We start from the raw sequence: 19,268 nt of genomic DNA on the forward strand, positions 1-19,268 counted from the left end.
ATAGATACCAGGTAAATAAGACACGTGCAGATAGAGAGGCAAGTAGGATATTGTGATGGAAAATAATGGTGTGGGAGACTAATATTTCATAATAGGGTGATAGAAGTTTCTCTGAGGTAATATATAAAGTGAAATCTAAAGAATAAATAGGACAGGCACAGTCAAAAAACCAAAAGCATAATAATCGTGCTCTAGACAGGAGAAATTAAGAATAAGAACCAGGGGTGAGATGAGAGAGAGGGGCTACCCAGAGGGTCACAGAGGAGCTGAGACGGTATAGGAGCTGGCTTCAAAGGGAGAGATGGTCCTTTAATAGAAGAAAAACTGCCTGCATTCTAATAGAAGAAAATCAACAATCTGAGTGACAGTGGAAGTAGTCTCCTGTTGATTTGCTAAGTCAGAAGAGGATGAAATTAGTTCTAACATAAACTTTTCTGTTTTGTTGCATCAATTGCATGTGAGTGGAGGATGGAGAGGTTTAAGGGTATGAGTGAGGTGAAAGGTGAGAAGAAAATTAAGGTATAAAATAATTTTCTCATAAAGTGTGAAAGAGAACAATTAAAAATAGACATAGCACAATTTTCAAGGCAGTGTTGAATGTCCACTCAGTGCAGATATGCCTATTAATTATTCTTGCTGTAATTAATATACTTCCTTCTCTTTGTTTGGCATTCTGCTTTGTTTGGTAAAAGCCTCCAGATTTAACACATGTGGAAAAAATTGTGGAAATGACAAATACAAAACAATTAAGAACATAATGATAGTTAAACAAGGATATATACATTATGAGCAACCATGTAAATAGTGCTAAATAAAATTACATTCAAATTATTAAAATAACTAAAGTTGCAAATGAAATATGACTCATTTTAACATTATTTACCAAATAAAACAAACTAAATGAATCTCTTCCTAAAATAACTTTAAAAAAATGTTACCTTTTAACGTTTCCCAGATTAAAAAAAAAAAAAAAAACCATATGGGCAGGTAGGAAATTTTAAATAAAAAGCAGAAGTCTTCATGCTGTCTAAATATAGATATAGTAGTGTGCCAGGTTTTAGCTGAAATTCCTCTAGATATAACCTGTAATGGGTCCGTTATTTACTTTAAAATGTTCTATTTCTAAAGAACAGATAATGTAGTTAATTAAAATGCCAATTAACAGTTTTTCATATTCCCTTAATTTTTGCTTGCTCCATTTCTACACATATGTGAATCAGAATTTGATTTTATTGAAGAGAGAAATTCTTGGGCTCTACTCCATAACTACTGAGTCAGAATTTCTGTGGGGAGGGAGAGGAATCCATTTATTTATTAAAGCTGCTCAGTTTTTGAGGTAGATGTGTCAACTTTTGACACATATTGAAAAAACTACTACCTCAATTTCAAATTATATTTCAGACTGATTTTAGTGCAAAAGGAATTAAAAAAATAAATTATCCAAGTAAACTTTGGATTCTTAGTAATATGATTCACAGGTGTTCAGTTAAAACTTGGTAGTATTATGTTGTAGAATTAGATAAATATCTGGGAAATAAAGATCCCAATGCCAATTTGCATATATGATGGTCCATCTTTGACTACACATTGTCTATCTTTATGCTGCTGCTGCCGCTAAATTGCTTCAGTTGTATCTGACTCTGTGCGACCCCATAGATGGCAGCCCACCAGGCTCCCCTGTCCCTGGGATTCTCCAGGCAAGAACACTGGAGTGGGTTGCCATTTCCTTCTCCAATGCATGAAAGTAAAAAGTGAAAGTGAAGTCACTCAGCCATGTGACCCTTAGTGACCCCATGGATTGCAGCCCACCAGACTCCTCCGTCCATGGGATTTTCCAGGCAAGAGTACTGGAGTGGGGTGCCATTGCCTTCTCTGGTCTTTATGCAGTGTTGTGGTAAAAATACAAAGGCAGTTTTTGTTCATTAGATGGATAACTTAGTGTCTAAAATTGTAAAATACTGGAAGAAACTGGATTCTTGTGGTACCGCTCAAGGTGACAATGCAGATTAAGAATGGCTTTAATGGAGACTGCATAACACTCATATGTTGGTGAGTAATCTAACACTCATATGTTGATGAGTAATCTGTGAAAGATAAAACAAGAAAGATCTACCTGGATTGCTAAGGCTGACACCAGGGTAGAATGAGGTAGGGGGTGGCGGATGGTGGCAGGGAGGGCCAAGAGGGAGGGAATGGATGTATACTTATAGCTGATTCACATTTTTTACAACAGAAACCAACACAACAGTGTAAAGAAATTTGTAAAGTCTAATTAAAAATAGCAAAAGACTTGAACAGATACCTCACCAAATAAAATACACAGATGTGTGGAACTGAAACTATCACAACTTTGTAGATTAGCTATACTCCAATATAAAAAAATTTTTAAAGATATACAGAGGGCACATAAGCATATAAAAAAATGCTTCAAATTATATGCCAGAGAAATGCAAATTAAAACAGTGAGTTACCACTACATACCCATTAGAATAGCCAAAATCTAGAGCATTGGCAATACCAAATGCTGGTGAGGTTATAGAGCAACAGGAACTCTCACTCATTGTTTAGTGGGAATGCAAAATGACACAGTCATTGGAAGACAATTTACAAAACTTTGTATGAAACTATAGTGGTGGATAAATATCATTATTCATCTGTCCAAACCATACAATATCCAAGAATGAATCCTAATGGAAACTGTGATTTTGGGGTGATACTGATGTGTCAAGCTATTTCCATGAACTGTAGCAAATGTCTGATTCTGGTGGGGGATACTGAAAATAGGGAGCCATGGATGTGGGGGGAGGGGAGGGGGAAAATGAGAATTCTCTGTACCTTCCTGGCAATTTACTGTGAACCTAAAACTGCTCTGAAAAATAAGGGTATACAACATTGTTAATCAACTATATCCCAATATAAAATAAAAAGTAAATCTATCAGAAAAATAAATAAAATTTGCTATATTTTTAAAAAAGAAGTTGATAGTAGTATAAAGTGTGATATTTGATTCAGCATTTTTAAACTTAAGTATGTTTGAACCATTTGAATACATAAACCTTCATTTTCAACTGTACATTTTATGAAATAAACAGATCAAGTATATCTGCTGAAAATGTAGTATTCTGATTAAGAAATTCTGTAAGTAGAAAATACACACTGAATTTTGAAAACTTAGTGTGAAAAAAAGGATGTGAACCAACTCATTAGTAATTTTAATATTGATTACATGTTTAAATGTTGATTTGGATATACATGGTTACATATGGCTAAATAAATATCCTATGAGAAATAATTTATTTTTATTTTTCTAAATATAGATGTTAGAACAATTAAAATGACACAGATGGCATGTGTTATATTTCTATAGGACACGGTTGCTTAGAAAATTTGTAAAAAGTTATGTAAGTGTTAGTCACTCAGTCGTGCCCGACTCTTTGCAACCCCATGGACTGCAGCCCTCTGTCCATGAGATTTTCCAGGCAAGGATACTGGAGTGGGTTGCCATTTCCTTATAATTTGCCATGATTTTTGCCATTACACTGTCTGTTGAACTAGGATATAGAATCTTGCATATAATAATGATGACCTAAATTACATAAGGAAACTGAAGTGGTTTACTTGCACACACAGAGACTTGAGAGCAAGAGAGATTCTTTTCAGTGTCATGGGAAAAGAGTAGGAGCTTGCCAGCTTCCAGCAAGACGATCTCAACAAAATGAAGTTACTGCTTCTACCAGAATCTGGTAGTTTGCGCCTGTCTTCAGCACCAAGAGGGAAAATACATAGTCAGAAAGAGTAAAATCATGATTGACTTAAAGACATCTAATAATTTGAGGAGGGAGACAAAGATGAGCAACCAGAAACTGTTTAAAAAGAAAATTTTCTGAGAATTTACTTTTTGTGACAAGAAATAATTAAATTTCTGATACTAAAGATGTTCTGAAAAATAAAGCAGATGAAAATCACCTTTCAGAAATCAATTCAAAAAGATCAAGTCTCGTACTCAAAATACCATTACTCAGCGTTTCAAAATTTCTCTGTAGAACAGAAATACAATGGTTGGGGTTTTGCCTTAAAAATATCTGCTAAATATTGCTCCATTACCCATGAAGGCCAATGGTAAATTGGAAGATTTTTCAAGTTATTCTTTGGTAGAAAAAAATAGTATATGCCATTTTATGATGTAAGCATTCATTCAAAATACATTTATTCATTGTGCATGCTCGGTTGCTAAGTCATATCTGACTCTTTGAGACCCCATGGACTGTAGCCAACCAGGCTGCTCTGTCCGTGGGATTTTCCAGGCCAGGACCCTGGAGCGGGTTGCCGTTTCCTCCTCCGGGGATCTTCCCCACTCAGGGATGGAGCCTGCATCTCCTGCACTGGTAGGTAGATTCTTTACTAGTAAACCACCTAGGAAGCCCATTGCCTCAATGCAAAACAAACAATGCCATGTCAAATGCTTTGGAGAGTGCAAAAGTGAGCTTTATAGAAGTATGTCCTTTTCTGTGATAACACGTTAATGTCTGTTCTCAGAAAGTGCTCTCCCCAGACTTTATTCATAGGACACTTCCAACTTCCCCATCTTGCCTTACTGCTCCTAATCCCATTTTTCTAGTTTCTCTTGCTTTGCTCTAGACTAGGTAATTGAAGATTTCCTTTACCAATCCATTAAATACTCCTCTTTCGTGTACTGATGAAGCACACCCAGTCACACTCTCTCCCTGCACTATCCTTCATTCTCATGGAGTACACTTAGAGGAGCCCCAACCCAACACTTAAGGACTCCTATCAGTGTGGCTGGGCAGCCTAAGACATGAAAGTGAGAGAAGCAATCTGTCTTAATTACATTAAATAAGGAATTCCTTGCCTTTTATTCTCAGATTCCTATTCTCCTATAAAATATACAAGAGGGTATGAGAAGTACTAAATTCAAAACTGAGATACCAGGGGCACAATGGAAATGTATATACTGATAGAATATGCTAACAAATATAATAAATAGTTTTTGTAATAGCTGTAAGTATTATTATAATTATCATTTCCCACTTGATCCTTCACCTTGAGTGATGGCTGGATAGAGTATGCAGTATCAGCTCAGTTCAGTCGCTCAGTCGTGTCCGACTCTTTGCGACCCCATGAATCACAGCACACCAGGCCTCCCTGTCCATCAGCAACTCCCGGAGTTCACTCAGACTCACGTCCATCGAGTCAGTGATGCCATCCAGCCATCTCATCCTCGGTCGTCCCCTTCTCCTCCTGCCCCCAATCCCTCCCAGCATCAGAGTCTTTTCCAGTGAGTCAACTCTTCGCATGAGGTAGTCAAAGTACTGGAGTTTCAGCTTTAGCATCATTCCTTCCAAAGAAATCCCAGCACTGATCTCCTTCAGAATGGACTGGTTGGATCTCCTTGCAGTCCAAGGGACTCTCAAGAGACTTCTCCAACACCACAGTTCAAACGCATCAATTCTTCGGTGCTCAGCCTTCTTCACAGTCCAACTCTCACATCCATACATGACTACTGGAAGAACCATAGCCTTGACTAGACAGACCTTAGTCAGCAAAGTAATGTCTCTGCTTTTGAATATACTATCTAGGTTGGTCATAACTTTTCTTCCAAGGAGTAACTGTCTTTTAATTTCATGGCTGCAATCACCATCTGCAGTGATTTTGGAGCCCCCTAAAATAAAGTCTGGCACTGTTTCCCCTGTCTCCCCATCTATTTCCCATGAGGTGATGGGACTGGATGCCATACTTGCTTTAAAAAAGACACACCTATCATAAAAGCTAAAAACAGAATTAGTACAGCATCTGGCAGGTATTTATTAATTATGCCAACTAAAACAGATGGTCAGTAAAGCTTTAAAATCTGCTTTTTTCTGGCCTGGAATGATGATTAACAATAGGTCAAATATCACACTGAAAGTGATGATTGCTCTTAAGAAGAATGAAGTGGGCATTTTAAAGCTTTGTTTGGATAGTTTTTCTCCCTCCATGAGTTCAGATTATATACTTCTTTATTTACATTGGAAAGTATCATTTTTAAAAGTTGGTCATGGTATTTTTTATTCTAGACAAAAGCAGTGATGGAAGTTAGAGAATATTATGATACCTTAAAATACATACCTTAAAACCCCAATGCTACATCCAGATCAAACTATAGAATAAACATGAAATTACTTTCCATATTATGAGAGAAGTATATACATGCTACACAAACACACATATGATACGGTTTAATAAAATGACACAGAATATCAGCCTTATAAATCTTAATTCATAACAAGAATTTAGCCTTCTAAATCCTTAATGCCATCGCACATCCTTGGTTTCCTTTCCTGGTTGCTCAGCCTCTGACTTGGACTTACTCACTTCTTGGAACACCCAAATGTCATTGCAATTCATCCAGCACTTTTGTAATCTTTAACCATATCAGTTAGTCAGGTCGGTCGCTCAGTCACGTCCAACTCTTTGCAACCCCCTGGACTGCAGCACACCAGGCCTCCCTGTCCATCATCAATTCCCAGAGTTTACTCAAACTCATGTCCATCGAGTTGTCCCCTTCTCCTGCCGCCTTCAATCTTTCCCAGCATCATGGTCTTTTCCAATGTGTCAGTTCTTTGCATCAGGTGGCCAAAGTATTGCAGTTTCAGCTTTAGCGTCAATCCTTCCAATGAATATTCAGGACTGATTTCCTTTAGGATGGACTAGTTGGATCTCCTTGCAGTCCAAGGAGACTCTCAAGAGTCTTCTCCAACAACACAGTTCAAAAGAATCAATTCTTTTGGCACTCAGCTTTCTTTATAGTCCAACTCTCACATCCATACATGACTACTGGAAAAACCATAGATTTGACTAGACAGATCTTTGTTGGTAAAGTAATGTCTCTGCTTTTTAATATGCTCTCTAGGTTGGTCATAGATTTTCTTCCAAGGAGCAAACATCTTTTAATTTCATGGCTGCAGGCACCATCTGCAGTGATTTTGGAGCCCAAGAAAATGAAGTCTGTCATTGATAATGACTTTTCTATTTGTCATGAAATGCTGGGACCGGATGACATGATCTTAGTTTTCTGAATGTTGAGTTTTAAGCCAACTTTTTCACTCTCCTCTTTCACTTTCATCAGGAGGCTCTAATTCATCCATTTCTGCCATAAGTGTGGTGTCATCTGCATATCTGAGGTTATTGATATTTCTCCAGGCAATCTTGATTCTAGCTTGTGCTTCATCCAGCCCAGCATTCTGCATGATGCACTGTGCATGTAACTTAAATAAGCAGGGTGACAATATGCAGCCTTGATGTACTCCTTTCCTGATTTGGAACCAGTCTGTTGCTCCATGTCCAGTTCTAACTGTTGGTTCTTGACCTGCATACAGATTTCTCAGGAGGAAGGTCAGGTGTTCTGCTATTCCCATCTCTTTAAAGAATTTTCCAGTTTGTTGTGATCCACACAGTCAAAGGCTTTGGAGTAGTCAATAAAGCGGAAGAAGATGTTTTTCTGGAACTCTCCTGTTTTTTCAAAGATCCAGCGATTGTTAGCTATTTGATCTCTGGTTCATCTGCCTTTTCTAAATCCAGCTTGAGCATCTGGAAGTTCACGGTTCACGTACTGTTGAAGCCTGGCTTAGAGGATTTTGAGCATTACTTTGCTAGTGTGTGAGATGAGTGCAATTACACAGTAGTTTGAACATTGTTTGGCATTGCCTTTCTTTGGGATTGGATTGAAAACTGACCTTTTCCAGTCCCATGGCCACTGCTGAGTTTCCTAATTTGCTGGCATGTTGAGTGAAGCAGTTCACAGCATCATCTTTCAGGAATTGAAATAGCTCAACTGGAATTCCATCACCTCCACTAGCTTTGCTCCCAGTGATTCTTCCTAAGCCTCACTTGACTTCGCATCCCAGGATGTCTGGCTCTAGGTGAGTGGTCACACCACTGTGGTTATTCTGGGTCATGAAGATCTTTTTTGTATAGTTCTTCTGTGTATTCTTGCCACCTCTTCTTAATATCTTCTGCTTCTGTTGGGTCCATAGCATTTCTGTCCTTTATTGTGCCCATCCTTGCATGAAATGTTCCCTTGGTATCTCTAATTTTCTTGAAGATATCTCTAGTCTTTCCCATTCTCTTGTTTTCCTCTATTTCTTTGCATTGATCACTGAGGAAGGCTCTCTTAACTCTCCTTGCTATTCTTTGGAACTCTGCATTCAAATGGGTATATCTTTCCTTTTCTCCTTTGCTTTTAGCTTCTCTTCTCTTCTCAGCTATTTATAAGGCCTTGTCAGACAGCCATTTTTCCTTTTTCCTTTTCTTTTACTTGGGGCATATCTTGATCACTGCCTCCTATACAATGTTGCAAACCTCCAGCATAATCCTTCAGATTTTGCTTTAATGTGTAATGATCTACATTCTCTTGACATCAAAAATGTGGCAAAATGTATGTCTCTTTTTTTAATCCACAAGAGTGTAAAACACTAGACACTTTAAAGGTTGTTCAACCAAGGTTACTCTTTGTAGTTTGGGGGAATCTCAAATATTAAATTTGCAAAATTTTCATATTGTAATCTCTGACAATAGAGACTACAGGATAGTTTTCAGCAAAATTGTACATAGAAAACTTCCATAGAGTAATAAAATTCTGATTTTGGATGGCTCTCCCTTACTTGTAATATTTTTCACTTGATACTTGAAAATGTCCTCAGAATTTTATTTCTAATTAATTAATCCAGTATTTATTTTAAATTTACCATTTGTAGAGCATTTTTTAGGTACTTTGATGAATGCAGAAAACAGAGTTCCTACCTTTAAGTAGCCTATCAATGAAACTGTAAGGCAAGACAGAAATATGTAGTGAGATTTCTAAGATGAACACAAGTGGAAATTTCGTGAGATGGTTTGCAACTCTTTTCTTCCCTTCCTATCTCCCATCTTTATTTTTTGTAACTAATTTCACAAGGGCATTTAGTAGTTTTGTCTAACACAGGGGAGCTAGTAACAGAGGAAAGCTGATTTGTGCAAAAACTTACAGGTAAGACATGGGAAAGGAGAAAAGAGAAAGATATAGCATCAGTTCCTAAAAGGAACCATATTGGGGCTCTTGAATGAAGTGATGGGAGAGAGAAAAAAACTTCAGATGATTTTCCATCCAAGCCCATAAGGGACTTAGAACACGAAGTGATGTAGTTCCCAGGGTGGAGAAATAAGGCACAAGTTATTAAATTCAGCATGAAGTTGGAGAAAAAGCTCATTTTTACCTCTGTTATTTCCTAGATATCTCTGCAGTTTTGGCTCACTAAGAGCTCAAAGTATGCATCAGTAGAAATCTCTGTACTTGACAGAACAGAGGACAGCAGGAACAAGCACAACACCCATTGAGGAGCTTCCTCCTGGCAGTGGTGGTCTTGTGGAGCCACTAGTGCCTAGTGCAGAAGAATATGGGTAGTCTTATTACCAAGCACATTACAATGCCCCTTGAGTCCTCAGAAATAACAAAGATCCCAGGAGAAGGTGCCAAAGTCCTGCAATGATATATGCAAGCTTGAGCCAACAAGTTACTAAAACCCACAGACGAAGTCCTGAGAACATTTAGACTACAAATTTATGAAACAATAATGAACAACTGAGGATATAATACAATTAGGTACAAAATTGTGTGGTAGGAACTCCATGTGCCATAGAATTTCAGAGATGGCTGAAAGCTAGAAGAGTTAGTAAATCTTCATTAAAGTGGTAGGAATAATATGGGACATTGAAGGATCAGTAGTTCTTATGGATTATGCCAAAATTCATATGTTGAAATCTGACCTCCAATCTGACGGTATTAGAGGTGGGGCTCTTGAGAGGCAATTATGTTGTCAGTGTGGAGCCCTCATAAATGGCATTAGGGCCCTAACAAGAAGAGAAAAAAAAAACAAACAACTCAGCTCTCTTTCTGCAGTGTGAGGATACAGCTAGAAATTCGCAGTCTACAATCCCAAAGAGAGATCTCACCAGAACCTGAACATGCTGGCTCCTTGATCTCAGATTTTCAGTCTCCAGAATTGTGAGACATACATGTCTATTAGTTAAGCTAACCAAAAAAAAAGTAAGAAACTCAAGGAAAAGAAGATTTTTGGTGATAAAAACTCTTCAACATGGAAGTTTCAGTAGTATGATGGAGTCTGAAACAATAGCCAAAGTGTTATAAGATGAAGTGAAGTGAGGTGAAGTCACTCAGTCACGTCTGACTCTTTGCAACCCCATGGACTGTAGCCTTCCAGGTTCCTCCATCCATGGGATTTTCCTGGCAAGAATACTGAAGCAGGTTGCCATTTCCTTCTCCAGGAGATCTTCCTGACCCAAGGATTGAACCCAGGTCTCCTGCATTGTAGGCAGACGCTTTACCATTTGAGCCACCAGGGAAGTCCAAGATAATGTTATAAGATATAAGTTATAAGAATCTATAAGATAATGGATATCAATAAACTAGAGAGAATGAACATTGCTCAATATCAGTATAAATGTTTGCCAATGAAATGAATGATAAATTTTACATGGTCAAGAAAGATATTTCAAGCAAAAATGTTTACTTTTTCTTTTAAAAAAGTTTCCCTCATTTGAAGTATATCTGAGGACAGAATACATGAAACCCAAAAAACAAGAAGAGACTAGATGTCACAGAATTCATGAGTGTGGGACCATATTTCTTGGAACCTAACCTTGCTTTGTGCATTTCCACACTAACATCTCTCCTGCTGTTGCACCCCACTTGAGCTACACATGTTTATGCAGAACCTCATGCTCAGAATGCTTTCATGCCCCCATCAGTTCACCAGTCAAGTTTATCATGCCTGAGCTGCAGCTTGCTTATTCATAATTGAAAACATAAATTGATTTCTAGTTACTATCAAGTTAGCATGTTATTGGGCTTCCCTGGTGACTCAGACAGTAAAGAATCCACCTGCAATGCAGAGATCTGGGTTTGATCCCTTGGTAGGGACTATCCCCTGGAGAAGGAAGTGGCTAGTCACTCCAGAAATTGCCTTGAAACTCCATGGACAAAAGAGCTTGGCGGCTACAGTCTATGGGGTCACAAAAGAGTCAGACCAGACTGAGTGACTAATGCTTTCACTAGTATGTTATTTTTAAATTATATGCGTATTTTTTCATATAAATTTATTTAATTGGAGGTTAATTACGTTACAATATTGTATTGGTTTTGCCATACATCAACATGAATCTGCCACAGGTATACACGTGTTCCCCATCCTGAACCCCTGTCCCTCTTCCCTCCCCATACCATCCCTCTGGGTCGTCTCAGTGCACCAGCCCCAAGCATCCAGTATCATATATTGAACCTGGACTGGAGATTCGTTTCGTATATGATATTATACATGTTTCAATGCCATTCTCCCAAATCATCCCACCCTCTCCCTCTCTCACAAAGTCCAAAAGACTGTTCTATATATCTGTATCTCTTTTGCTGTCTTGCATACAGGGGTATCGTTACCATCTTTCTAAATTCCATATATATGCATTGGTATACTGTATTGGTGGAGAAGGCAATGGCACCCCACTCCAGTACTCTCACCTGGAAAATTCCATGGACAGAGGAGCCTGGTAGGCCACAGTCCATGGGGCTGTGAAGAGTCAGACATGACTGAGTAACTTCACTTTCACTTTTCACTTTCATGTATTGGAGAAGGAAATGGCAACCCACTCCAGTGTTCTTACCTGGAGAATCCCAGAGACGGGGGAGCCTGGTGAGCTGCCGTCTATGGGGTCGCACAGAGTCAGACACGACTGAAATGACTTAGCAGTAGCAGTAGCATACTGTATTGGTGTTTTTCCTTCTGGCTTACTTCACTCTGTAAAATAGGCTCCAGTTTCATCCACCTCATTAGAACTGATTCAAATGTATTCTTTTTAATGGCTGAGTAATACTCCACTGTGTATATGTACCACAGCTTTCTTATCCATTCATCTGCTGATGGACATCTAGGTTGCTTCCACATCCTGGCTATTATAAACACTGCTGTGATGAACATTGGGGTACATGAGTCTCTTTCAATTCTGGTTTCCTTGGTGTGTATGCCCAGAAGTGGGATTGCTGGGTCATAAGACAGTTCTATTTCCAGTTTTTTAAGGAATCTCCACACAAACCAAGAGAAAAGGCATGATTTGAAGAAATGATTCTCTAATGGGAATTTTAAGCCTTGAAGCAATCAGGCAAGTAAGAGGGAATATGTTGGATTAGAAGTCAGGGAGTGAATGAGGACTTCCAAAACCATTCATAATGCATGGGATGGGCAACTTTTTATTCTATGAAACTCATATCTCATTTATTTCACCACTTTATAACCACCTACTTTCATGTCCTCTATTTTCTGACTTCCTTTCTTAAAATTCCTGATATACTAAAACTATATATGCAATATTAGAAGTCAACTCTAAATATCTGGAAAATTGGTAGAAAGAGCATTTAGAGATTCAAATTCTCTTATTTTTAAGTTAAAATCAAATATTTTATCTCCTCTTATGTAAAAAAATTCTAATCTTTTGCCACACTTCTCATAAAGTTTAATATGGAAGAAAGCAACTGAGGAAAGATAATGGTTGATCTGATTTTCTGGTTTTGTGGCATTTTGTGTGCTTTGAAACTTCCTTTGAATTGACACAAAATGCATGAGTGAAATTTTTACATAAAATTCAGAGTATCTGTGATGCTGTTCCAGTTAAGTAAAACTGGTATATGCTTTGATATATCAAATGATGATAGAAAATAATATATTTTAAATTATTATATATTTTATTACCTAATATCTATTTTCAAATGACAAAAAAAGGGTTTTGGAATCCAAAATAATTTAGTCCATTGAAATTTTTTGATTGGTGGTTTTTATTTTCTGTTATATCTAATTATCTTATTAACTGCCTTTATTTTCTAAATTATTCTTTGTAACAATATCTGGATATGATTGCACACATAAAAAGTTTGTCACAGTTTTTCCTCAATTGCTCAATCGGTTTTCTGGGCACTCACAACACAACATATATGGTGTTAATCCCTTAAACCCAGCAAACTGTTGAAGTATAAAAAACAATATTCTTCGAGTGCAGAGGGTCAATTAGTGCAAAGATACTTAAAATGATACAGAAGGCCCATGTCTCTACCACCAAAAGAATTACTGAACTGCTGTTTGCAACGCTCTGTTTTTGTGTGTAACTTTTCTTGGCAACAGATGCAATATTTATAGTAAAGTCTATCACCGTTTATTAATGTTATACATTAGAGTTATTTGCTACTCTAAAAAATGATATGCTAAAATATGCCAAAGCATTTTCAAATAAAACAAGAAAAATGAACTGACAATTTATTAATTACATTTCATTGTTTCATAATGGAACATGATAAACCTTGAATAAAACAATGTAAATATATTGATTCCATTTAGCATAATTGTGCTAACCATTTATAATGAAGTCTCCAGAGAATCATTTTCTACTTCATTTTCCCTAAAACTGCAAGGGAGAAAACTCCCTTTTCTTTCTTTCCTTTACCAATTCAAAACAGTAGCTTTCCAGTAATTCCTAAGCAAGAAGAACACAGCAATGTGAATGTGCCTATGTCTCCTGTGTTGATAAACAACTTGCTAATTGGGAACTTTCAATTAAATGTGATTTGGAAAAACTTGTTGTAGGTATAGTGCATTGTGCATGTTGTCTGTTCCAAGACAAATAGATCAAAAGACTAGTCTCAAAGCTCTGTTAACAGATATTAAAAAGGTACACTACTAAATGTATGATTCAGCTCACCATAAGAAGCAATTCCACCAAAAATGTTTCAGATACTGTGGAATGCAAATTAGGAAGTTAAAAGACACCTAGAATAATAGGCAAGTTTGGTCTTGGAGTACAAAACAAAGAAAGGCAGAGGGTAACAGAGTTTTGCCAAGAGAATGCACTGGTCATAACAAACACCCTCTTCCAACAACTCAAGAGATGACTCTACACATGGACTTCACCAGATGGTCAATACTGAAATCAGACTGATTATATTCTTTGCAGCCAAAGATGGAGAAGCTCTATACAGTCAGCAAAAACAAGATCGGAGGCTGACTGTGGCTCAGATCATGAACTCCTAATTGCAAAATTCAGACTTAAATTGAAGAAAGTAGGGAAAACCACTAGACCATTCAGGTATGACCTAATTCAAATCCCTAATGATCATACAAAGGAAGTGACAAATAGAATCAAGGGATTAGATCTGATAGACAGAGTGCCTGAAGAACTATAGATGCAGGTTTGTAACACTGTACAGGAGGCAGTGACCAAATCATCCCCGAGAAAAAGAAATGCAACAAGGCAGAGTGGTTGTCTGAGGAGGCCTTACAAATAGCTGAGAAAAGAACAGAAGTGAAAGGAAAGGAGAAAAGAAAAAATATACCCATCTGAATGCAGAGTTTCAAAGAATAGCAAGGAGAGATAAGAAAGCCTTCTTAAGTTATCAGTGAAAAGAAATAGAGGAAAACAACAGAATGGGAAAGACTAGAGATCCCTTCAGGAAAATTAGAGATACCAAGGGAACATCTCATGTGAAATGGGCACAATAAAAGAAAGAAAAGGTATGGACCTAATAGAAGCAAAAGAGATTAAAAAGTGATGGCAAGAAAACACAGAAGAACCTTACATTAAAGGTCTTAACAACCTGGATAATCACAGTGATGCCATCACTCAACTAAGCCAGACATCCTGGAGTGTGAAGTCAAGCGGGCCTTAGGAAGCATTACTATGAACAAAGCTAGTGGAGGTGATGGAATTCCAGTTGAGCAGTTTCAAATCCTAAAAAGAGATGTTGTTAAAGTACTGCACTCTGTATGCCAACAAATTTGGAAAACTCAGTAGCCTGAGTTATGAGTTGGAAAGTTATGACCAACCTAGACAGCATATTAAAGAGCAGAGACATCACTTTGCCAACACAGGTCCGTATAGTCAAAGCTTTGTTTTTTCTAGAAGTCATGTATGAATGTGAGAGTTGGACCATAAATGAGGTGTTGAAGAATTGATGCTTCTGAACTGTGGTGTTGGAGAAGACTCTTGAGAGAGTCCCCTGGACAGCAAGGAAATCAAACCAGTCAATCCTAACAGAAATCAATCCTTAATATTCACTGGAAGGACTGATGCTAAAGCTGAAGCTCCAATACTTTGGCCACCTGGTATGAAGAGCCAGCTCATTAGAAAAGACCCCAATGCTGGGAAAGACTGAGGGCAGGAGAAGCAGGCAAAAGAGGATGAGATGTCTGGATGCCATCGTTGACTCAATAAACATGAGTATGAGCGAACTCCTGAAATATGGAAAGACAGAGAAACTAGCATGTTGCAGTCCATGGGGCTGCAAAGAGTCAGACATAGCTAAGTGACTGAACAAAAAATAGACCATGTTTTTATTGACTTCAGAATAAAACTTCTTCAGCTTGGATAACTGCAATGTATAGGAATACTCAACAACTCAATAGCGCTGAGTTAGATATATAATCTCTCGTCATGGAGCAAGAGATGAAAACACTGACATGAAACTTATCTTTTAAAAACTGTAAATTGTTTGCACACATATTTATGTTTGTATTCCTGACAGTTCTGGAAACATTATGCATGTACGCCTGTATCCTAAATATGAGGAAACAGTCTCTATTTTAATACCAAGAAAAAGTATAGAAACAGGGCTGAGGAGGTAGGGGATGGATAAGAGAAGACATACACTCAACTGTATTTGAAAACTCAGCATACAAGAATGTTCCATATCTCATATAATCAGAGTAAAAATGGACTCCTTTATAAAGAGGGTGGCTAAATAAGGAGAGCCACGTCGAAAATAATAAAAGTGGACCAATTCTTTACACTATACATTAGGGTAAGTTCCAAAGGTATCAGAGTTGACCATTCAAAATATAAAGCAAGACAAGTACTAATCAGTTCAGTCACTCAGTCGTGTCTGACTCTGCGACCCCATGGACTGAAGCCAGGCCTCCCTGTCCATAGCCAACTCCCGGAATTTACTCAAACTCATGTCCACTGAGTCAGCGATGACATCCAACCATCCCATCCTCTGTCATCCCCTTCTCCTCCCACTTTCAATCATTCCCAGCATCAGGGTCTTTCTTTTCAAATGAGTCATTTCTTCACATCAGGTGGCCAAAGTATTGGCGTTTCAGCTTCAGCATCAGTCCTTCCAATGAATATTCAGGATTGATTTCTTTTAGGATGGACTGGTTGGATCTCTCTGCAGTCCAAGGGACTCTCAAGAGTCTTCTCCAACACCACAGTTCAAAAGCATCAATTCTTCAGCACTCAGCTTTGTTTATAGTCCAACTCTCACATCCATCCAAGACTACTGGAAAAACCGTAGCTTTGACTAGATGGACCTTTGTTGGCAAATAATGTCTCTGCTTTTTAATACACTGTCTCAGTTGGTCATAACTTTTCTTCCAAGGAGCAAGCATATTTTAAGTTCAATCTCTGGTCAGGCAACTAAAATCCTACATGCCTTGGAGCAACTAAGCCCACATGCCACAGCTACTGAGCCTATGCACCGCAACTACTGAGCCTGTGAGCCACAACCCCATGTGCCACAACTAGATAGCCCGGGTGCCACAGTGAGAGATGCTGCATGGCACAAAATCCTGTGTGTCACAACTAAGACCTACTGCAGCTAAATAAACATACTTTAAAAAATTTTGTAAAAATAATAATAATAGCAGCTTGTGTTTGGGGAAAACTCTACTAACCATGACTCAAAATGCAGAAGGAATAATGGGGAAAAATACTAGTCTTATGAAAATTTAAGAATCTCTATAAGGAAAAAAATATCATAATCAAACTAAAAAAAAAAAAAACAGGGGAGCAATGCAATTATATCACAGGCAAAGGGATAAGTATCCTTGATATATTATTAAATTCAAATAATAAAGAAAAGCACCCAAAACCCTAAATGATATGTGGGATGAACAATATTCAATCTTTCTTATAGTAAAAGAATATATTGTAAGACTATTTCTCACCAATCAGATATAATACAAAAGTTTAATAACAGAAGCCATAGTGAGGCTATTGGAAAACAGACATTCTAAAATATACTACAGGTGGGAATGCAAAATACTGTCAATTTAACCCCTAAAAAGAGAATTGGCAATATCTAACAAAATCACAAATATGTATATTTGCCTTTTGACCTAGCAATCTCCCTTCTAGGAAACCATTTCAAAATACATTGATAAAATATACATGAGTTGATTTATTACAGCATTCTTTGCAACAACAAAAGACTTGGAAAAAAATACATGTCCATCCAATTGGGAATGAGCCATGTACATGAAAAGTAATGAGGAATATACCTGTATACTACCATGACGTGATCTCCAAGGTAGCTGGAAAATACCAGGATAGAAAATAGTTTGTGTAGGTTGCTACTGTGTATTTAAGGAAGGGACTACATCTACTTGTATATTCATATAAAATTATAAAATTTATATTACAATATTTTAGCACATATAATGTATATTATAAAATAAACGTATTATAAAAATAAGCATAAAGTTAAATATATAAAGCTTTTCCTAGAAAGTGAAGGAAGAGAGAATAAACCAGGAATAAAATAACCAGGAATAAAAACTAAATATTTTTCTCTATGACCTACTTTGTGAATTTTAAATTTCACTTTGACACCACCTAAATATTTTGAATAATTTTAAAGCAAAATCAATTTCAAAAAGGATTTCCTAAAATTTAAAAGTAAACTCTGTGTGTCATATTAATAGTACAACAACACAAGGAAGAACTATTTTAAGCAACTTGTAAATCTGATCAAACATTCCTAGTGGTATATACTTTAAAGGCAACAGAAACTACAAAAACAAATTCTTAATTTATTTTCTATTATTGTGAGTTTTATTACTATTGTAGATCTGTCATGTGTATTGTGGGACAAAGCAAATGATAGTTATATTGGTGTTCTTAAAAATCAGGATTTTTAAGCATGGAAGACACAAAATGCAATTATAACATCAATGAAATTAAGAAAAACCCAACAGTCCTTAATATGAAATTCATTTACCAATAAGAATGTATAATGGTTTACACAAGCACAAAAAAAAATATGTATTTCATATCTTTGTCCATCAAAAGCTCTTAAAACAGTGACTAAGACAGTAGGAATGAATAGCCTTAGTTCCTGGTCTTTAACTCAAATTTCTGACCAGAAGGAACTGAAATTCCTTAGAGAAATAGCTGATTCCAGGTCCAGGAAAAGAAAAGCATAATATGAACCTGGATCATCTTAAATACCTAAAGAAAGTTACTATCAAAGCCCATGAGAATATCCCTAGTGGATTTAGGAACTCATATAAAAAAGGCAGTCACTGGCCATAGACTAGAAAATTTGAGCATCAGTAAGGATAATGACTGCCATGAACTGAAACACATGACATGCATTTTATTTAGTCTATCATTTTGCATAATTCTCAAAAAATAAAGACAACAACATTAATCTCCTTTGGAGGGCATTAATGAACTGACAGCATATTAAAAAGCAGAGACATTATTCTGCCTACAAAGGTCCACATAGTCAAAGCTATGGTTTTTCCAGTAGTCATGTACAGATGTGAGAGCTGTACAATAAAAAAGGCTAAGCACTGAAGAACTGATGCCATCGAACTGTGGTGCTAGGGAAGACTCTCTTGAGAGTCCCTTGGACTCCAAGGAGATCCAACCAGTCAATCCTAAAGGAAATGAACCCTGAATATTCATTGCAAGGACTGTTGCTGAAGCTGAAGGTCCAATACTTTGGCCACCTGATGTGAAGAGCCAACTCATTGGAAAAGACCCTGATGCTGGGAAAGACTGAAGGCAGGAAGAGAAGAGACGACAGAGGATGAGATGGTTGGATGGCATCACCGACTCAATGGTCATGAGTATGAGCAAACTCTGTGAGACGGTGAAGAACAGGGAAGCCTGGCATGCTGCAGCCCATGGGGTTGCAAAGAGTCGGACAGGACTAAGGGGCTAAACAACAACAATGAACTGACATTTTTTTAAAACAGTAAACAAAGGAGAAGATCAAGCAGTTATCCCACCACTCCTATACTAACTGTAATTCAGGGTAACCAAATAGTCAGCGAGAGTAATTTCATCTTTATAGAATTATTCCAGTTAATGAGTAAAGAAATGATAAAAAATAAAATACCACAATTTTATACATCCTAAGGAAATATAAGTCTGAGCAATATTCATCAATTACT

This window comes from Capra hircus, chromosome 21 (assembly GCF_001704415.2).
Source record: "Capra hircus breed San Clemente chromosome 21, ASM170441v1, whole genome shotgun sequence".
NCBI classification, from domain to species: Eukaryota; Metazoa; Chordata; class Mammalia; order Artiodactyla; family Bovidae; genus Capra; species Capra hircus.